This window comes from Macadamia integrifolia, unplaced genomic scaffold (assembly GCF_013358625.1).
Source record: "Macadamia integrifolia cultivar HAES 741 unplaced genomic scaffold, SCU_Mint_v3 scaffold1103, whole genome shotgun sequence".
In the NCBI taxonomy this organism is placed as follows: Eukaryota; Viridiplantae; Streptophyta; class Magnoliopsida; order Proteales; family Proteaceae; genus Macadamia; species Macadamia integrifolia.
In genome coordinates this window covers 130,007-153,409 of record NW_024868088.1, presented here as the reverse complement: position 1 = coordinate 153,409, position 23,403 = coordinate 130,007, and the positions used below count along the sequence as shown (strand labels likewise).

General features: G+C 40.0%; 2 long non-coding RNA genes across 2 annotated transcripts; one reads left to right on the top strand and one right to left on the bottom strand.

Moving 5' to 3' along the window:
* Nucleotides 1-409: 409 nt before the first annotated feature.
* Nucleotides 410-1,252, bottom strand: LOC122062778. Its single transcript, XR_006135090.1, has 2 exons — nucleotides 1,048-1,252; nucleotides 410-778 (listed from the first exon to the last, which is right to left on the bottom strand). It is a non-coding gene; the product is annotated as an uncharacterized LOC122062778 (long non-coding RNA).
* Nucleotides 1,253-3,153: 1,901 nt separating this feature from the next.
* Nucleotides 3,154-18,492, top strand: LOC122062776. Its single transcript, XR_006135089.1, has 3 exons — nucleotides 3,154-3,221; nucleotides 6,767-6,913; nucleotides 18,253-18,492. It is a non-coding gene; the product is annotated as an uncharacterized LOC122062776 (long non-coding RNA).
* The last annotated feature ends 4,911 nt before the right edge of the window (nucleotides 18,493-23,403 follow it).

The following is a 23,403-nucleotide window of genomic DNA, read 5'->3' as shown; positions in this document are numbered from 1 at the left end:
ACGCAAAAACATTGTTAAACATTAATTATTAGCACTGAAAAAAAAATTCCAATTGCATGTATACGATTATAAAATGATGTAGATGACGTTACCAAATAATAATTTACCAAAACTGCTGTTAGCCGTGTATGTAAGAACATTTTTTGAATATTTCCATTGATTGCTCTATAGACCAATTAGGAAATCGACTAGTACCAATCTCTCTCTTATATATAGTATTGGATTCTAAATAGAAAACTCACTCCTAGTCTAAATAGGGAAAATAGTCATTCCCTATTTAGCACACCTTGACGGGAGGGTGCACAAGTTTTATAAATAGGACTCTACTTGGTACTCTTCTACCTTGACTTGACTCTCATTATTGGAGCCATCATCAAGAGAGCATTAAAGAGAACTAGTGAGAGAAACATAGAGAATCCATTGTATTTGTATTTGTTGCGGTGGAGATCAAGGTACGTGAAGGATATAATGGCAGCGAATTCTTCACAGTCGATGGTGAACGGTATCTATTGTTGTTTTCTTATTGTTTAATTTGTGATTCTATGAACATATGACAAGATCTTATTATTATATGTGGAAAGAATTGCGTCCTTCAATGTATTCATAAACAAACAGCAGTTCCGGGCCATTGCTACAGCATCCAAGAAGATGGACAACATTTCGATGATGAACATTGCTTATAAGCTTCACTTTGCTAGCGAAATCCACCTTTGCTCCACTGAATTGACTAATTGTAAATTCCTTGACTGCAACTGTTTTGTCCATTTTTCAGAACCCCCTGTAAATCCAAACAGTTATACTAGGATTACCATAAACCCATCAACGAACTACAAACCTAAGATCAAATGCTTCATGATAACATACATATTTACACAATTAACATTTTGATTTGTTCAAAAGTGAAGGTAATGAAGACTGTTTCTTTCTCTTGAAAAGAGGGGGACTGTGGGAAGATCATTACAACTATATGACTTGCAATAAAAAGATTCCAAAACCCTTAAATCAGAAATTGAGAAGCAAAACCAACTCATCCTACAAAAATAATACCTTGTAGACATCTCCAAAGCTTCATTCTCCAAGCTTATACTCTTGAGAAAAATCTCTAGTTGCCTTTTCTAAATCTTTGTAAGCGAAGATCAGTAGTCCTCTGAGCTCCGTAGCTCCTAGTATATCAACTGTAAAATGAAGGACAATCCAGTGTCCGAGAATGAAGGCTTAACTTGTGCTTAGGGTGGAACCTAGCGGCTACTTTAGTAGTTTGGAATCTCTGGTCGGTTTGGTCTGGTAACAGTTGGTTTTCCGGTGTCATGCACATGGGTCAGAGACCAGAATTTCTCAACACATGCCATGATAGTAGTTGCTGCAACAAGCAACACCTAAACCAACTAACCTAGCAATTGTTGGCCAGGTTGGTGAGTTGAGGGCAATATGAATTAGTCCTAATTAAATATTGAGAAAAAGTTAGGTATGTCGCTGGTATACAACAAGCTAGCACACAGGATTATGCCTATCTCTCTTCCCCATTTTGAAATGACCCCATGCCCCATGTGATATCTCATAATGTGCCCCCATTAGTGTTGGTTTGTTAGTTTACCATACATTGGCGACATGCCTATCCCTCTTCTTTAAATTTTTATTTTATAATAATCTGCAAAAAGGACGCTTAAACTTAGGACACCTCTCTCTCTCTAAAAAATGAAAAAAAGAAAAAGAGAAACTCTTTACCTTTATCAGCTTGCTTTGCCTTTTTATATTCAACTAGGAATATAAAGAATACAGTGAGAAGCAATAGAAAGCCAACAACTCCAACAATACCCCCAATAATGACCTTTTTCTTGCTTGATTTTCTTGCAAATGAATTAAATAACCCTCATCAGAACTTTATAGAATCATTAGAGATTTCATAAGAGTGATATCGCAAATGTTTTGAAGACCCAAATGTTGACAAAAGCATGGTGTATTTAAAATCGGACCAGACCTCAGACCTATAGCAGGGCCAATTTTGTCTCAGTATCGAGGGATGTTTTGGGCCTTCAGAACGAAATGAAATGAGGCAGTTCCAATTTTAATCGTCACAAGTGTAGGATGTTCGTTGGCTATAAGGGTGTCAATATGGGTCCAGAAGAAGGAACTGTCCCGCTAAACCTGAACTTGACCCCATTACCAAATGGAATTATTTTGGGGAACTGGTTTCAGGATCAATTATTAAATGGGAGAGGATGGTTCTGATATCGGTTTTCCAACGGGTCCAAGACTGAAAGCCCAATAAGGAATTGGCTAGAATTAGAACTACTAAGATTTATTTAGCATGCATAAATTAATATTTATAGTTAATTACATGGAAAAAACTAATGGTTATCAATTATTTAGGGCTTAGTTGAGTGTTTGTATATTTAAGAATGATGTTTGATTATTCTATGCTTAGGATATATTCAATTATTTGTAAATTTTGGAAATTTATTTATGTACTTGAAAATTTTATATATATTTGATTGTTCGAGACTCTGAGTTTTTAAAAACATATGAGTTTGCATGATAACCATTTTTTTTCTCTATTTCTTATATTTTAGAATAAAAATCTATTTGCTAATGCCAGTTCATTTTTGTAACACCTTAAATTGTAAGCAATTAAGCTCAGTTTCAGGACTTAGCTGGCGTAGGCTGTCTTGCTGTAGTGGATTCATTTGTACATCATAAAGAGAGGGAAGTTGGCAATCCTCTAGTCAGGAAAAATTGTACAGATGGCCAAAATATGAGTGGAACTAGTCCTATAATGAGTGGATTCAATAACCCAGACGTTAGGACAGTGAATGTTATAAAATGGGCAAACCGATGGGATACTCTGCTGCCAATCAGTGAATGCAGAAAAATTTAGATTTTTCTATGGGATCCACACGCCTACACCCCCGGGGCCTCACACTTATTCAACATGTAGAGGTCATAATGCTGACCAAATCTACCTAATGGGTCAGTATATGGTGGGTCCATTAGTGAGAAATTGATTTTAATTAGTTTTAATTTTATATTGCTAAAAACCAATTTTTAAGAAATGATTTTGGAATGTATTATGTAATTCAGGCAAACGGGCCGTAGGACCCTTTTGGGCTGAATTATAAAAGAAGGAATGGTTAAGCCACCGTTCACTTTCTTGCTGCACAATTTAGTGAACAACAAGGAAGGAAGAGTACAACAACTGCGGAATTGGGGCTGCTGCACCTAAGGTAAGGCTGCTGCCGTACTTCTTTAATGAATTTAATTAGGTTAAAATCAGTAGGTTGTTAGGGTTAGGAAATTCAGTAAAATTAGGGACTGAATTGAGTCCTTATGGACTAAATTCGTACCTGTGGCTGATTTCCAAATTTTAGTAAGGGTTTTGGGACCCAATTTGCATGAAATTCATCCCTATAAACCCTAAACCAAAGGGTTCCGTATCCATGAGGAATTTATGTAAAATTGGGACTGAAATAAGGTGTATGTGGCTGAAAATTCTGCGGAAAAAGTGTGGCAGAATTTTATTGATTTCAGGATTGGGGAAGTAAGCTTTATTAATTTAAATTCTTCCCTACAACCCCTTTACTAGACCTATTGGAAGGGAATTTAATTCTAATTATTGTTTTCCATTCACCTGACCTTAGTTAAATGATGAATCAAAAAATGGATCCAGCCACTAATTCTACCCAATTCATGTTCAATTCTGAAATTTGTTTAAGAATTGGGTAGTATACTTTATTTGAATTATAGTGACTGTAATTGGGTGTTTTAGAGGTTGTAAAATGACCTTAGAGGCCATATAACACCTTCCCCATGTTTCCATGGTCATTACCCATCGGCCATGGGCAGCTCAAGCCAAGTTTCTTGTTAGAACAACATGTAAAGTTGCAGAAATTTCTGCAGATTCTCTCCCACCGGTTGGGCAAGCGGCCAGCCGATTGTCTCCCACCGGTTGGGGTATTTCAAGCCCAAATCAGCCTCTATTTTTCTGGACAGTACCCTACCCCATGTGAGTTATGTTTCTTACCTGTCTACCCTAGATTTAACCCTATGGGTAGGGGTAGTCTGGGGACTTTTCCAAAGCTTTAAAGTGGGACAATACATGAGATGTTAAGATATGTTTTGGGTTCAATAGTGAACCAATGATAAGTCATATTAGGTATTACAAATGTTTAATAATATGACACACCTTTGGTTAGGAACCTAAAACAACCTAAAACAATTGGGCGAGGATACGCAGTGACGAGAATTCAACGGTAACTATCAGATTTCTGGTTTGAGGGGAGTGGGTGTTTGACTTTATTTTACGAAGTGTTTTTGCATTCTTTTCTATTTTGTGTGAATTGTCACATTGTGTTACACCCGTGCTCTCACTTGGTCTAATTTGAACTATTGTGCCAAGTCTCAGACCGGAGATCGTAAGTAAAGCTGGGTTTTGGCTCACGGCCTCCCATTGTTGAAGGGGGAGAGATGACCCCAAGTATTCGTACATCGCATGCCAGTCAAATTAGAGGGGATTAATACCTTCCAATCCCAGACAGTAATTGACCCGACTCCTTAAATATGAATCCCGGCATGTACCGGAGTTACCGAAAGACCCTGAGCACGACCGAAGGCAACCACCCATGCAAGACCAACTGTAGGACAGCAAGAAATCAAGACGGCACTGGAAATAAACCACCGGATCCACTGGGGCTGAATCCAGTGGGCTGTTTTCGATGAGCCTAACAGACTACAGTCAAGGTTCCGATACCCATGGATCCCGCCACTCTCTTAGTAGGCAGTCTCGGATGATCCCAAATCATCCTTCACACTTTCCTCGTATCATGAGCATTTTTTAGACCTAAGTAGTCAGGTTGAAGAAGAAGGAGAAGAAGAAGGAGAAGAAGAAGAAGAAGAAGAAGGGGGAAAGGGTTTACTTTGGTGCCGGCTGCCGCCTAGTTACTGGAATCGCTGATAGAGGTAAGTATAACCTCCCATACAATTTTCTCTTTTATTTTTGACCTAGATTAGGCTAGGTTTGGATGGAACCTTGGTGTGAAAATCATGTTGAGGTCAGGGAATGCATATTCTACCCTTCCGGTGCTGTTGCCAAGCTTAAACCAAGCCCGGTGAGCTTCTGCAATAAGTATTGCCAAATAACCAACTAGAGTTTCGATAGTTCGATCGACGTATCACCCAAATGGCTTAGTGGAATTGAGATTTTATTGGCTTAAAATGATGCTAGGAACATTCCCTACAAACTCCAAGGATAAAATCCCGATGATTGAGCCTGATCTGGAAAGCCCCAAAATGGCAGGACACTTTTGTACCACCACTGGAATTAAGCCACCGGATCCACTAGGCCTACTTCCGGTGGGTTATTTTCGGTGAACCACAGAGGCTTGTGAGCTCTTTCTCACCACCACTGGAAACAACACTGATATTTTTGGTGGGTTCTTCCGGTGACATTACTGTCATTGGGAAACCTTGTCTGTACCTTTTTGGGGTGATCCAAGTGGGCCTCTCCCGATCTTTCCGACACATACTGATGTACGATTGCCCTTATGTCTAGGACAGTGACGTGCACGAGCCCTGAGATCAAAATAGAGCAGATTGATTAGTGGCCTTATCTGAACCCTAACATAAGCAGAGATCAACAAGGTGAGGGATGATTGCTTTATTTTTGGATTGTTTTATTATTATAGAATTGCTCACATGTGTAGGATTATACATGATTGTTAAATGTTCAAATGATATTCTATCACATGTTTCATTTTTATGGTTATGATATGAATTGTTATGGAGATGTATGGTGGGATCCGATGTGACCGAGGTGGTACCGGTACCGTGATTGCCGTGTGTTTGGTTGTATATATGAGACAGAATTTGGCGTGGCCGAGGTGGTAGTAGTGCCATGATTGCTGTATGTATGTTGCACTCATGCATTGATTATGTGCATTAGAGTTAATTGTAGTCGTAGGTTACACTTTGTGGCCGAGGTCTCACCTGTATCGTGTACCCCGAAACTGAATTTGAAAATAAATACGCTTTATACCCCGACGATTGGTACCGGTGTTGCGTAGTCCATACTCAACTATTATATGCATGCTAGATTAGGTAAACAGTCTCGGGTTTCACTTTGTGGCCAATGTGTTACAGGTATTGTGTACCTATGACTGTATTTGGAGATGGATTACACTTTGTAGCCGATGTCTTATCGGTATCGTGTAATTCATACTAACTGTATCATTATGAAGGTAGATAGCATATATGTGGTTAGGTATCACTCCCTATGCTACGAATCCTTACCAACAGGGGTTGAGGTGTTGGATAACCCATTGTGGTATGTTCGATGTGTCTTTCCGGAATGCCACACCCACGGTACGATGTGATTGTTGTCGGAGGCAGGAATTTGTCAGACGTGGCCGATGATTGGTACCGGTGCCATGATAGTCAGGAGGGGGTTATTAGGGGTTTGCTGGGTGACCTATGGACACATATGGGGACTGAAAGGCTTCTATTCATGGCTAGGGTTTATATCCTTGCATTGTCAATGGCGGCTTTAGACGAAGGATACAACCTAATGTGATGTAATAGCATTTACCAGACTTAGTTGTATTGTTAGGTGGATAATAAAATAAATGAATTGCATCACAAGCATCATGGACTATGTGTTTAATTTTTGTTATCATGCATCATAAATTATTATTACGAATATCTTATTGGGTGTGCTTGAACCCCACCCCTCACTGAGCGAGTTGGAAAGCTCACCCCACGTATACACACTTTTTAGATGATGATGCAGGTACGGTCAAGCTTATGGCTAGTGATTTTCTTTCCTCCGGACCTAATTACGGAGTGAGCGACTGGTGGATGCCGGATACGGAGGAGCATAGCCTGGACTATGCTTGTCACTTTTGTGCATATTCAATGCCATGAGGTGTTTAACGTATTTTTGTTTATGTTGATACAGTTCAGTGAATATTATGTTTGAAACTTGATATATGTAAGTCTTGAAAGATTGTAAATAGAATAACTTGGTTATTGATATTATGTTTATCATTAGATGATTTTTTCATTTATTTCTGATGATTCTGCTATTATACTCTGACTCTACTATGTATGGTTGGTTTGTGATGTGAGATTGTGAAATGTTTAGGTACTGCTATTAGAGATCTTGGTAGATTTGTAAAATAGGTACGTGTCTTACTCACACCGTCGATATTCCTAATGGTAAGTTGGGTCTATTGAAAGTGGCATGTGATAGCTATGGTATCAGAGCATAAAGCTCTACCTTAACTCACAATCCCGACCAAACCACTACTTGAAAAAATTAGGTTATAAATAAAAATCTCAAGACAACAATAATAGAATTGCACAATTAGGATACAAGCATAGGTGTTAAAGCCGTTTCATTATAATAGAGAACTTGAATACACAACTTACACTTTTCATAAGAAAATAAAGAACTGAAACCAGGAAATCCTAACTAGCCTAAGTCTAGAAAAATAAACAACTGAAGCAAATGACAGAAAGTAAAATGTTCAACTTAAACCTAAAACATCAAATTCAAATAATACATGAAAGGAAATCCTAAAAGCTACAGTGGCAAACGTGCCACTACTCTTGCTGCTGCTGCTGCTAGTTCTGTCATTGGCCCTGAGCCTGGTTCGGACCATGCGTTCCTAGAGGAGGCACCGAAATACCAAGATGGAAGACCATTTCCTGCATCTGTGCCTCTAGGGAGGCCACTCTATTGTCCATAAGACAATAGGTCCTGTCTATGCTCTCGAGGCGACCATCCATGTACCTCAACAATGATGTGGTGGCATCCAGGCATGCCATAACATCATTGAGACCGTAAGGTCTAGTACCCCTAGTGCCCTGGGAATTGGAGGCAACCTTAGAACCCATAGCCTGTGGATCAGGTGGTGGAGCACCCCCAACCCCAACAGCTCCTTCCCCTACATCATCGGCATTGCCACCAACATCACCAGCACCGCCACCCTCTACCTCTATAGGCTGCTAAACAGCCTCTAGATCAGGTGTCACCTTCCTTATGTTAAGGGTCATCTTCCTCAGGGAATCTTGATTGAAATCTATGACCTCATCACCCAAGCATGTCTTTCCCTCCAAATCCACCCCAAAGTGAAGGAAGATGTCTGTCAGTATCCTCCCATAGCATAGGTTCCCAACTCGATGATCTTGCCCCTCGGATCGAGTTACCATGGTCCACATTAGGAGGTAAGGAAGATGTGTTTGTACCCCCATGTACATGCAGTAGGTCACATAGGCGTGCAGTGCGGATACCTCATCATAGTGTCAACAAATGGGGAGAACGTTCACTTGGACTGCACGGTATACAACTTTAGGAGTGGCAAAATAGTTGACTGAGTGGTTCCATCCCGTGGTCTCCTTGGTCAGCATGTCGTTTATCTTCTGAAAGGGGTCAGGACTTTGGAAGTTATAGGCTGGAGTCAGAGGCGGGCAATACACCAGGTCACCAGCATTGTCAACCATCAGAATGTTGGCCAACTGCCTCATATCAAAGGAGATCTCAACCCCCTTTACGTAGGAGGTGATCCATATCTCTTTAGTACCTTGGTTCATGCATTACTAGTTGGAGTAGAACAACCTGACCAATGTAGGGTGCTAGTACTTGTTGGGTTTCAAGATACGACACCACCCAACTGCCTCAAACTGTTGATAGAGGCAGAATGCACGGAAGTCTCTTGTCCTCACATAGACTCTTGAGTCCAAGTTGCGGCACTCGAAGAGTTTTCAACGATCTCACTTAGCCATAGAGCGGAACAGGATTGGGTTGAACTGAGTGGCAGCGGCTTGCTCCTCTTGTTCAACAGCACATCGGGTACGTACACGGCATCCAAACATCATTGTAAGGTGATTCCTAAGGATTCAAGAATGAAAACCTAGTTCAATGGCTGAATGTAAAGTTCATAAAGAAGAAAACCACAAAACTAAGTTACAGAGAAGAGAAACGTACCTTTGGTGCATATGCGGCGCCAATCGATCGTGAAATAGAGAGAGAATTGGGGAATGGGTTGAAAAACTCTCCTTGGCTATTTCCACACCTTTTCCAAAAGTTAGAATAGGGTTTTGTACAATAAAACCCAAATTCGAGCTATATATAGGCATTTTATATCCACCGAAAACAACACATCAGAAACATTGGACTTGCTTCCGGTGTCTGTTTCAAGTGAAAGAAAGGGACCCAAATTGCTCTCTGTTTTGCCCACCGAAAATAACACTGATATTTTCGATGGATTAAGCCATATTTTCTACGAAAAGCCCCTTGTTTCTGGTGGACTAATTTGGAAATAAAATATTTTTATTTCTCAAATCTGATTTTATCTTTTATTACTTTAATGGTGTGCCCTTCGGGATATGCATGCGATCGGATCCTAATATGTGTGGATCCCACTTATGCATACCCTAACCCTAATTTTTCCTATCATATACGTGTGGGAGCCACTATGTATGTACGTGTTCCAATTACATGCAACCTTGTATATGCATGTGCACTAATCAGATTCCTCCACAGGAGTAATGTTACGTCAGAACACTCGATCCTGATCCCAATCATGTTCGTCACCTCCCGCTTCTCCTACACAGAATCGGGGTAGACCCTGCATTGCACCCTCAGCTCCATCGGTACTTACAGCACATGATGTGGCATCCATCATGGATAATATGATGTGACGAGTCAAAGAAAGACAAAATCAGTTTATGGTCGGGATTGATGATAGGATCCAAGCGGCAATGGGAGCCCATAATGCACCGCTCACACCACCTACTCCACAGATACCTGCTCCAATAGCCGTTGGATAGGATACCCTTCAAACATTAGGTGGGGCACAAGTGCATGGGCAAGGGCATCAAAATATGCATGGGAAGATGCAAGACCCATATAGAGGGCTGGACAGACTTGACAAAGATGATGGAGAAGTTTCAATAGCTTAGGCCCCCATGCTTCTTAAAGGCGGGCCAAGATCCGTTGTATCCATCACGATGGATAGGTGGTATGAAAAAGGTGTTCAGGCTAATGGGCTGCACCGAAGAGCAAAAAATTTTGTGTGTAGACTATCAATTGCAGAATGAAGTAGATGATTGGTGGGGTGTCACTGACCCTATTTTGAGGGCCAACAACCCGAACCCCACTTGGGGCAGACTTTAAGGGAGCACTTTTCAAGAATTACTTTTTGGAAAGCTTCCAGGATAGGCGAGAGAGTGAGTTCTCTCAATTGGTGTAAGGTTCCCGGTCTGTGTTGGAATACCAACAACGCTTTGAGGAGCTGTTTCACTTTGCTCCTGAACATCTCTGAGGGGATAGGGCTGAGGCCAAAAATTTTGAGAAAGGGTTGAGGCCAGGTATTGGATTAACCATTATGGGGTTGAAATTGCAGACCTATGCTGAGGTGGTCGAAGTGGCCAAATCTATTGAAGACCGACATAGAGACAACTTCATGGCCCAGCAAGGAATGGAAAAGAGGTCAATGGGATCTACTGATTCTAGAGGAGGTAGTAAGCCCTTTCGAGTGCCTTATATCAACCCAACTTCGGTGTAATTTAGGAAGCCTGAAGCTAGTTAGACTTCCCAGTCCTCCTGATCTAGTGTTGTATCTTAGTCAATGGGATCGAGCTCGAGGAGCTTTCATTGTGATCAACTGGGCCATATGGTGAGGACATGCCCCCACTGAAGGCCAGGTGATGCACTCTACACTATGCCACCTAGGCCCCAACAGACATATGTAGCTCCTAGACCAGCGCAGCCCCCACAGGGCCAGAGACCATAGGACAGAGTGTTTGCAATGACTGCAGAGGATGCCGAGGCTACACCCTGTGTAGTGACAGGTGCATTATTGATATCCTTATTGCCTGCACATGTGTTATTTGACTCAGGAGCCTTGTGTTCATTTGTGTCATCGACATTTGTGAAGAAGATGGGAGTTCCACCCAAGGGGCTGACTCAGTGTTTTACAGTGAGTACTCTTATAGGAAGTGTAGTGGGTCTGAACTATGTGTGTGAGCCTTGCCCAGTGACCATAGGTGAACATGAGTTGAATGTTCACTTGATCGAGTTGGGTATGATCGACTTCGACGTGATTTTAGGAATGGACTGGTTGTCTACATTCAGAGCCAATGTGCTATGTGCAAAGAAAACTATCATTTTTAGACCTCATGATATTGATGAGTTTGTGTTTCAAGGGGATAAGCCCAAGAAGGTTATCATATCCGCGCTCTAGATGAAGAAGCCACTGGATAAGGGATGTCAAGGCTACTTAGCATCTGTGAGGGATACTAAGATAGAGATTAGGCCATTGATCGAATTTGATGTGGTGAGGGAATTTCTCAATGTATTCCTGGATGACTTAACAAGTTTGCCCTTGGACCGAGAGACAGAGTTTACTATAGATCTACTCCCCGGCTTGGCACCAGTGTTGAAAACTCCTTACTGCATGACCCCCACATAGTTGAAGGAATTACAAGTGCAACTTCAGGGCCTTTCGAAGAAGGGATTCATTAGACCTAGTGTGTCTCCATGGGGAGCACTGGTATTGTTTTTCAAGAAAAAAGACGAAAGTATGAGATTATGCATTGATTATCAGGAGCTTAACAAGCTAACTATCAAGAACTGGTATCCTTTACCAAGGATGATGATTTATTTGATCAGTTGCAAGGTGCCAAGTTATTCTCCAAGATCGACCTTAGATCGGGCTACCATCAACTCAGGATCAAGAATAGTGATGTCAGTAAGACAGCCTTCAGATCAAGGTATGGACATTATAAGTTCTTGGTGATGTCATTTGGGTTGACCAATGCATCGGCTGCATTTATGGACTTGATGAACCGGGTATTCCAAGATGTCTTGGACAAATAATGACATACTGGTCTACTCCAAGAGTGCAGAGGAACATGTTGTTCACCTAAGGTTAGTATTACAATGCCTAAGAGAGAAGCAACTCTATGCCAATTCAGCAAGTGCAAATTTTGGTTATCACAGGTGGCATTCCTAGGCCACATTGTTTCAGACAAGGGTATAGAGGTTGACCCAGGCAAGGTGAAGGTAGTCCTAGAGTGGGAGACTCCCAAGAGTGTAGCAGACATACATAGTTTTTTGGGACTGGCCGGATGCTATCCCAAGAGGTTAATTGAGAAATTCTCTCGCATTGCTATCCCAAAGACCCAACTCACACGAAAGGGTGTGAAATTTGAGTGGTCCCATACTTGTGAGAAGAGTTTCAAGGAACTAAGACAAAGGTTGGTATCAGCTCTAGTTTTGACTATTCTGATTGGTACAGGTTATATGGTTGTGTATAGTGATGCCTCCAAGATAGGATTTGGTTGTGTATTGATACAGCACAAGAAAGTCATTGCTTATGCATCCCGCCAGTTGAAAGATTATAAGAAGAACTACCCATCCCATGATTTAGAGTTAGTAGCTATGATTTTTGCACTGAAAATTTGGAGACACTACTTGTATGATGAGAAAAGTGAGATCTTCAGTGACCATGAGAGCCTCAAGTACTTCTTCACCCAAAAGGAGCTCATCATGAGACAGAGGCATTAGTTAGAGCTGATGAAGGATTATGATTGTACTATCCACTATCATCCAGGAAAGGCCAATGTGGTAGTTGATGCACTTAGTTAGAAATCACAATCATTGACTCTTGCATCGCTGACCACCAATGAACATCTCATAGAGGAGGCCAAGAAACTAGACTTGAAGCTATTAGTGGAAGGTGTCACTTTATCACTATCGGCATTGATCGTAACACCTAGTCTAGTGGATTGGATAATTGCAGTTCAGGGTAATGATGTAGAGTTATAGAAGCTGATATCAGAATGCCAAGTAAGACCCAAAAGGACCCAAATTTCTCTATAACTGAAAATGGGATTCTCAAGTTTAAAGGGAGGTTGTGTGTGCCTAGTGATGGTGAATTGAGAGACACAATTTTGAGAGACATATAGCTCTCCGTACTCCATTCACCCTGGTAGCACTAAAATGTACAGGGACCTCAAAGGCTCCTATTGGTGGAAAGGAATGAAGAATGATGTGACCACTTATGTGTTTAGATGCCTCACATGCCAGCAAGTCAAGGTTGAGAGACAAAGGCCCCATAGGTTATTACAGTCCCTACCTATTCCGGAGTGGAAATGAGAGAATATTACCATGGATTTTGTTACAGGCCTACCCCGCACATAGAAGGGCATGGATGCCATTTCGATAGTTGTTGTCCGCTTAACTAAGACAGCTCACTTTATCCCAATCAAGATCACATTTTCTATGGACAAGTTGACCAAGTTGTATATTGATAACATCATTAGATTGCATGGTGTGCCAGTTAGTATCATCTCTAATCGAGATCCCAGGTTCATTTCTAAGTTCTGGACATGTGTGCAGAAGGCTATGAGTTCACAGTTGAATTTCAACACAGCCTTTCACCCTCAGACGGATGGTCAGTTAGAAAGAACCATCTAGACATTGGAGGACCTACTCCGAGCATGTGCCTTAGATATGAGTTATAGTTAGGTGAGCACATTTCCCTTATTGAGTTCTCCTACAACAACAGTTATCAGGCCACCATCGGAATGTCCTCATTTAAGGCACAGTATGACAGAAATTATCGAACTCCACTCTATTGGAATGAGGTTGGTGAATGACATATTTTGGGTCCAGACTTGATACAGATTACTAGTGAGAAGGTGAATGTGATCAGAGAAAGGATCAAGATAGCTCAATCCAGGCAGAAGAGCTATGTAGATGTTATAAGGAAACATCTAGAGTTTGGTGTTAGAGACAAGGTGTTTTTATGGATCTCCCCAGTTAAAGGGGTGATGCGGTTCGACAAGGAGGGAAAGCTTAGTCCAAGGTTTATGGGACCGTATGATGTATTAGAGAGAATCGAACTGGCAGCTTACTGGATAGCTTTATCACTAGAGTTAGAGGGTACACATGATGTCTTCCATATATCCATGCTGAGGAAGTACATCCCCGACCCCACTCACGTCCTAACATACATACCTCATGAATTTGACAAGGATTTTGCCTATGTGGAGTATTTGGAGAAGATTGTTGACCAGAAAGAGCATGTTCCTCGCAACCACACCATTTTCTTCGTCAAGGTGAAATGGATGAAACACCCTAAGTAGGAAGCATCTTGGGAGCGGAAAAATGAGATGATGAAGTAGTATCCTGGATTATTTAATTTTCCAGGTATGTTCAATTTTGAGGATGAAATTCTAATAAGGTGAGGGAATGTTATACCCGTGCTCTAACTTGATTTAATTTGAACTATTGTGCTAGGTCTCAGATAGGAGATCGGAATCACGGTTGGGTTTTGACTCGCGGTCACCCATTACCGAAGGGGGAGAGATGACCCCAAGTATTTGTGCATCATATGCCAGTCTAACTAGAGACGATCCTATACGGTAAGTGACCTGACTCCTCAAATATGAATCCTGACACAGACCAGAGTTGTCGAAAGACCCTTAGCACTGATGAGGGCAACCACCCCTGTAAGACCAACTATAGGACAGCAAGCAGTTAAGACAACAAGCTATCTAGAGCACCGGAAATAGCCACCGGATCCACTGGGGCTGAATTCGGTGGGCACTTTTCAGTGAGTCTAACAAACTGCTGTCAAGGTTCCGATGCCCGTGGGTCCCGTTACTCACATCGTTGGCATTCTTGGATGATCCCAAATCATCTTTCATATTTTTCTCATGTTATGAGCATTTTATGGACCTAAGTAGTCGAGTTCTCGGGCTTCGAAAGTTGTATTAACCCGATCCGTCCGAACAAGGTCCAAACAAACAGACCGTAAGGTCCACTTTAAATCATAAGTTAGAAATCAGGAATTCATTTCCTCATTTCTTCTTTGCCCAAAACGTAAGAGAGGAGAGGAAGGAAGAAAAGAGGAAAAAGGAGAAGAAGAAGAAGGGGGAAAGGGTATACCTTGGTGCCGGCTGCCACCTAGTTGCCGAAATCACTGCTGGAGGTAAGTACAACCTCTCATACAACTCTCTCTTTTTATTTTGATCTAGATTAAGCTAGGTTTGGATGGAACCTTGGTGTACAGACCATGTTGATGTCGGGGAATGCGTATTCTACACTCCCGGTGCTGTTGCCAAGCTCAAACCAAGCCCGGTGAGCTCCGGTAACAAGTATTTCCAAATAACCAACTAGGATTTTGACTGTTTGATTGATGTTTCTCCCAAACGGCTCCATGGAATTGAGATTTTATTGTCTTAGAATGACGCTAGGAACATTCCCTACAAACTCTATAGTACAAATCTCAACGATCGGGCCTGAGCTAAAAAGCCCCAAAATGGCTGGACACTTCTGTACCACCACAGGAAGCAAGCCACTGGATCCATTGGGCCTACTTCTGGTGGGTTATTTCTAGTGAACCATAAATGCTTGTGAGCTCTCTGTCACCACCACCAGAAACAACACTGAGATTTCGGACGGAAATACCCTGTTTTCGATGGGTGTTTCCGGTGACATTACTGTAACTGGGAAACCTTGTCTATAACTTTTAGGGGTGACCTAAGTGGGCCTCTCCCGATCTTTCTGACGCGTACTGATGTATGATTACTCTTGTGTCTAGGATAGTGACTCGCACAAGCCCCGAGATTGAAACTGAGTGCATTGATTGGTGGCCTTATCTAAACCCTAACATAAGCAGAGATTAACAAGGTGAGGGATGGTTGCTTTATTTTTGGATTGTTTTATTATTATAGAATTGTTCACATGTGTAGGATTATACATAATTGTTACATGTTCAAATGATGATGTTCTATCACATGTTTCATTTTTATGATTATGATATGAATTGTTATAGAATTGTGATGTATGGCGGGATTCGATGTGGCCAAGGTGGTATCGGTACTGTGATCACTGTGTCTTTGGTTATATGTATGAGACAGAATTCGACGTGGCTGAGGTGGTACCGGTGCCATGATTACCATATGTATGTTTCATTCATGCATTGATTATGTGCATTAGAGTTCATTGTAGTCATGGATTACACTTTGTGGCCGAGGTCTCATCGGTATCATGTACGCCGGGACTACATTTGGAAATGGATACGCTTTGCTGTCGACGATTGGTACCGGTGTTGCGTAGTCCATACTCAATTGTTATATACATGCTAGGTTAGGTAAACAGTCTCGGGTTTCACTTTGTGGCCATTGTGTTACTAGTATCGTGTACCTGTGACTGTATTTAGAGATGGATTACACTTTGTGGCCGAGGTCTTGCTGGTATCGTGTAATTCATACTATCTATATCATTATAAAGGCATATAGCATATATGTGGTTAGGTATCACTCTCTATACTATGAATCCTTACCAACAGGGGTAGAGGTGTTGGATAACTTATTGTGGTATGTTCGATGTACCTTTCTGGAATGCCACACCCACAGTACGATGTGATTATTGTCGGAGGCAAAAACTTGTTAAGCATGGCCGATGATTAGTACTAGTGCCATGATAGCTAGGAGGAGATTATTAGGGGTTTGTTGGGTGACCTATGGTCACATATAGGGACCGACAGGCTTCTATTTAGTGCTAGGGTTTGTATCCTTACGTAGTCGATGGTGGTTCTGAGATGAAGGATACAGCCTAATGTGCCATAGTAGCATTTTCCAGACTTAGTTGTATTGTTAGGTGGATAATAAAATAAATGAATTGCATCACAAGTATCATGGACTGTGTTTAATTTCCGCTATCACGCATCATAAATTATTATTGTAAATGTCTTATTGGATGTGCTTGTACCCCACCCCTCACTGAGCGAGTTGAAAAGCTCACCCCACGTATACACACTTTTTAAATGATGATGCAAGTACGATCGTGATTATGGCTAGTGATTCTCTTTCCTCTGGACAAGTATGAAGTGAGCAACTGGTGGATGACGGACGCTGAGGAGCATGACTAGGATTGTGCTTGTGACTTTTGTGCATACGCAACACCATGAGGTGTTCGGCATATTTTTGATTATGTTGATACAAGTCTATGAATATTATGCTTTAAACTTGATATATATAAGTCTTGCAGGATTGTAAACAGATTAACTTGGTTATTGATATTATGTTTATCATTAGATAATTTCCCCATTTATTTCTAATGATTCCGCTATTATACTTTGATTCCGCTGCTTATGGCTAGTTTGTGATGTGAGATTGTGAATTGTTAAGATACTGCTATTAGAGATCCTGGTAGGTTTATAAGATGGTACATGTCTTACTCACACCACCAGTATTCCTAGTAGTAAGTTGGGTCTACTGAAAGTGGGGTGTGACATATAGTGTATGTATATTGTTATCTTGTGATTGTGATATAATTGAACGGCTATTATTCTGTTATTTTTACTACTAACCTATGAATATGGAAGAATGAGGCTGAGGATTGGTTTTGGACTACAAAGGTAAGTGATTGTGGTTCTATGGATGAGGACTACAGTTGTAACTGTGGTATTGATAGTCTGGGGTATGGTGTGACTGAGGTTCTTTTTGGTACCGAGGGCTTAAAGGTCAGTAGTACAGTTATGATCATGGTTCTAACGGTCTAAGTCATGGTGTGGCCGAGGTGTGTTCTAGTACCATGGACCTAGAGGTCAGAGTATGATGTGTGATGAGTGGTAATGGTTATAATATCGATAGTCTAAGGCACGGTGTGGCCAAGAGGGGAGGATCCCGTACCATGGGCTAAGAGGTCGGTATTATAGTGATGGCCATCAATATATGATTGGATGCTATGGATATGATTGATTCATATAGATTGCATCTGGTTAGGGTCCACAGACCCTAGTGCTACACCCTTTGCTAGTAGGGTTAGGTACTAGCTGATCTTAGGGGATGGTGATGCAACACGGGAGACCAATGGGTTTTCTGGGACCATGGCTGCATGCTCCGTAGCATAGGTGACTGAGGGGATTTTTGGGATCGTGACTATTCTATAGCTCAGGTGTCCGATGGGTTTTTCGGGACTGAGGTTGCAGGGTGGGATTACCTATTAGGGGTTTGTAGAGTGACCGATGGATTTTCGGGACTAAGGATACGATCTATGTTGCAGTAGCACTAATACTCTATCTTGGACTTAAAAATTGTTTGCTAGGTATTGTGTGATAAAAATGGATCATGAGCATCATCTAATTTGTTTAAGTATGCATTGCATCATTTGTTTGTGTGTGCTTGCATGTACACCCCTCAATGGGCTTGTGAAGCTCACCCCTCATTGATTACTATTTTTAGATGGTGGAACTGGTACTAAGGTAGGATTGGACATCAGCAGCGGTTGTGAGGCTCGTGTCTACGAAACACCAAGATGCTGATGGACATCACTTTTGTTACTCCAGTTCTTCCTTTTTTATGTATATATTATGGAATGTGTAGTAAGTAGTATTGAACCTGTGGTTGTTTTCAGACATGAAAAGTGTATAAGGTAATTTATCGTTTTAGTACATCACCAATAATATTTGTATGATTTTAATAGCGTACTCTGATTTTAGTTGTGGTCTTGATGACATTTGTTAAATTAAGGTTGACTGGATATGTGTGTCCAGTGCCACATACCTTAGCCAATTTGAGGCAGGGTGTGATAATTTTTTTGTTCTTAGGAATGAACTGGAACCAAAAAGTTGATAGGAAAAAGAAAAAAGAAGCATCTTTTAAGAATTTCTCTATCCCATAAATTATAGGGGGAAATAAAGGTTTCTCCTTAATGAGCATATGGTTAATTTAAAGGGAAAAGAAGTAATTTCATGTTAAAAATAATATACCTCCAATGTAACTTCAACTATCACCGCCGCCACTATTTGAATTTAAAAATATGCTATCGCAAGCATACGGTGTATTGTATCCAACGAATCGATCATAAGGAGATTAGTCACTCTATCTTACCTACTCTAAGTATGACAAAAGTGAACAAGGGATGGTTGACTTTAGATTATGGTCCTAGAACATGCATATAAATGAAAGAAAACGACTTACACATTTACCATCTAAATTAAAACATTCTAACGCCATATTACTTTAATTAGAGAAATAACAACTAAGAAAAAGAATCTGCAAAATAATAAAGCTAAATTAAAAAATAAAGAACTAAAATAGGAACCAAGTAAGTAAAGAAAAATTCTCAATACATCGGCCGAATTTTCAAGAGAGGCATTACTATAGGCGTCACTTTCAATTATAGCACATATGTAAATAAGGACACAGAAAAAAATTCATAAAAATCATAATTCCACTACTTGTATTTAAATAAAAATCTTAATTCTACTAATAAAATTTGTCATACATTGATTATGTGTAAGCTGAATTGAAACTTGATTAATTTGGAGTGGTGATATTGGAACAGAATTATTGATGAAGAAATTGCTCTCTTAAACTTGAAAACTCTTGATTCTTGTCACTTGAACCAATTCTTTCTTAGAACTAGAAAGTTTGAAAGCTAGAACTATGGATTGCACTAATTAAATTAACTAAACTATGAACTAAATTAACAAAGTAAACTAATAATTAAACAAACTAACAATTTCTCTTCAAGATCTTGTGAGGTGGCGAAGAGAGAGAATAATCTTCATGATTTTGTAGGAAAGAGGGTGTGGTATCACTAAGTGGGTTCCTTTGGACAAGTTAGTTCAAGCTTGGACCGGTTCTTAGTTCACATTAAGCACTTTCTCTTATAGACTTGGAAACTGTAAAAGAAAAAAAAAACAAAAGTAGTACTATTGAAAGTGGGGAAAAATGTATAGTTATATCCCTAAGATTTCACACATTATTGTGCCCATCAAATTCCCCTATACTTGATTTTTGCTTCCTCGAGAAAAACGAATAAAATAAAGAAACGAAAGAAAAAACCTAATTCACTTTCATAGGAATCACGGTTGCATGTGCATAGGAATCACGGTTGCATTTAGCACATGCAACAAGCCTTTAAACCCCCAGGTTACCTTAGTGGACGAGTTGTGTCTTGTGGGTGTTTACAGTGAATATACACCCAAAATTCAAATTAACTTAAAAAATTATAATTTAAAGCTTTCAATAACTACAAAACACACACCCTCTTTCAATTAGAACACATCAACCGAGGAACCCCCACATTTGAACTTCAATACTCCATTTAGATTGAGGAACAAACATACATCTCAAATAGGGATGACCATTATAGCTTCTAAAGCACGACCTATCCTAAGGCAAACCACATTGTAAGGTTGGGACCATGAACTAGGGTTTTGGAGTGTCGACTAATCATAAACAACAAGGCATAATGGTATCTTTTCTCCTTTTTTTTTTTTAAGATTTTTTTTTTTGTTCTTTAGTAGAGAACTCATTCTACTCCACTACATTTGGCCTGAATAACATGATGGAGTAAACACCAGAAACCCAAATTACTAAGTAGCTTAGCTTATTACATATGCCAACAAAGACAGTGATGCTAAGTTCTTTTCGGAAGTATTCCTTCCTAAGAGGTTCGATCAAAACACCCCGCTTCATAAGGCGCAGTGTTCTATCTAGCTCCTAGAAATTCTATAGCTACTTTCTACTTTTTGACCAATTTTCACTTTCTTTGCATATCCATATCGTATATTTTTATACCATGTCAAGAATATGGTCTCAACTCCTAACCTAAGAACAAAGAGACCAACTAAAAATGGTCATACACCTTAAGACAAGTATCTCTAAATCATTTAAGGGAGGTCTCACTTCAAGACATATACTCATTACCATCCTCTCAATAGGGATTATAGTACCAAGATGGGTCCTAGATCTCAATTTTCATTTTTTGTAGGGTGTGTATAAGGCACAGGAAAACTCTAAGACGTAACCTCAAGTTCTAAACGGTCAAACCCTCCCCCATACTTAAATTGTGCAATGTCTTTAGAAAAAGAAAGAAATAATAAGACAAAAGAACAAGAAGGACAAAGGAGAGAAAATTACCAGATGGGATCAAATATCATTATAAAGAGGCTCATAGAGAATCATGACCTCTGCATCATGCATTGAAGGTAGCTCAAGGAATGGCTTCAGACGGTGCCCATTAACTTTTAAAACTTTATGGGTGGATGAATTAATGACCTCTACGGCACCATGGGGGAATATAGTTTGTACAAAGTAAAGACCTTCCCACTGAGAACTAAGTTTTCTTAGAAAGATATGTAATCTAGAATTATACAACAAAACTTTATCACCATGTATAAAAGATTTCCTAACAAGGTGCCTATCATGAAAAGCTTTAGTCTTTTCCTCGGAAAGTTTTGTACTATCATAGGCATCATTTCTTAATTCCTCCAACTCAGATAGTTGGAAACCTCTATGAGCTCTTGCGATAGATAAATTAAAATTGAATTTCTTAATTACCCAAAAGGTATGATGCTCTAACTCAATAGGAAGGTGGCAGCTTTCCTGTATACCAAACGGTATAGGGATTGATCAAGTATGGTCTTATAAGTAGTCTTATACACCCACAAAGCATCTAACAAACGGTTAGACCAATCCTTTCTATTTGGGTTAACTATCTTCTCTAGAATCTGCTTGATCTATCTGTTAAACACTTCTACTTGCCCACTGGTTTAGGGCTGGTATGGGGTAACCAACTTGTGGATAATCCCATACTTCTTCACTAAGGTCTCAAAAGGCTTATTACAAAAGTGCTTGTCCCTATCACTAATGATAGCTCTAAGGGTACCAAATAAAAAAAAAATGTTTTCCCATAAGAATTGAATGACCACCTTGTGGTCATTGGTCTTACAAGCACGAGCCTCAATCCATTTGGAAATATAGTCCACAATCAACAAAATATATTCATATCCACATGACTTAGGGAAGGGGCCCATAAAATCTATTCCCCAAACATCAAAAACCTCCACCACGAGGATTGGGTTGATAGGCATCATGTTCCTTCTACTGATTTTTCTTAAAAACTGATAAGCAGGACAAACCTTACAATAAGTAAAGGCATCATTAAAGAGACTGGGCCAACTTAAAAGGTAAGGATCATCCCAAAATAATTACTTAACCTATGAGTAAAAATGGTACTTCTCTTGGGAAGACCAATGATCCAAAGTCTTGTTTGTAACCAAAAAATTTATAATATCTGCAAACCAAGGTTCACTAGATGCTGTAAAGTGTTGCTCATCGGAAAAATGCTCATTGACTGGAGAATTCACAGTTAAAGAATTGGGTAACTGGGACAAATGGTCTGCAATCAAATTTTCACTATCTTTCTTATCCTTAATTTATAGGTCAAATTCCTATAAAAGCAAAACCCATCTGATGAGATGAACTTTGGAATCTTTTTTTTGAACAAGGAACGTGATAACTGTATAGTCAGTGTAAATAATTACATGAGAACCTATCAGATATGCACGAAACTTTTCTAATGCAAATACAACAGCTAAAAATTCATTTTCAGTTGTGGTGTAGTTCAGTTGTGCATTATTGAGAGTTCTGCTGGTATAATAGATAACATGACGAAGCTTATCAACCCTATGCCCTAAGACTGCCCCTATAGTAAAATCAGATGCATCACACATTAATTCAAAGGGTCCATAAGGGAGCTTGAATAATGGGGGTTGGAGTCAACACCTTCTTTAATTGCTCAAAGCATACGAGCAATTCACTAGAAAATTTAAAGGCTTGCTCTTTAGTTAAAATATTGGTGAGAGATCTAACCATGTGACTGAAGTTCTTAGTGAATCGATGATAGAACCCTGCATGACCCAAGAAGGAACGAACGTCCTTAATTGGCTTGCGAGGTGGTAAATTAGAAATTAAGTCTACCTTAGCTCTATCAACCTTGATCCCTTATTTGGAAATGATATGACCCAACACTATGCCCTGTGTAATCATGAAATGACATTTCTCTCAATTAAGGACTAAATTAGTTGCTTTGCATCATTTGGATACTAAGGAAAGATGATGTAAACAATTAGAAAATGAGGAGTCATGAATAGAAAAATCATCTATAAATGCCTCCAAAAAGTGCTACACCATATAAAAAAAAATGCTCATCATGGATCTTTGGAACATGGAAGGGGCATTACAAAGTCCAAAAGGCATACGCTGATAAGCAAAGGTTCCATAGGGGCAGGTAAAGGTGGTCTTGTGTTGGTCATCTAAGGCAATGGAAATCTGGTTATAACCGAAATAACCATCAAGGAAACAATAATACTCATGTCTAGCTAACCATTTTAACATTTGATTAATAAAAGGCAAAGGGAAGTGGTCTTTCCAAGTTGCCACATTTAACTTTTTGTAGTCAATGTACACACTCCATCCTGTTTGGACACAGGTAGGGATCAACTCATTTTCAGTATTTTAGACTACTGTAATCCTTGACTTCTTTGGCACCACGTTCATTGGACTTACCCACTCTCTATTAGAAAAAGGGTAGATGATACT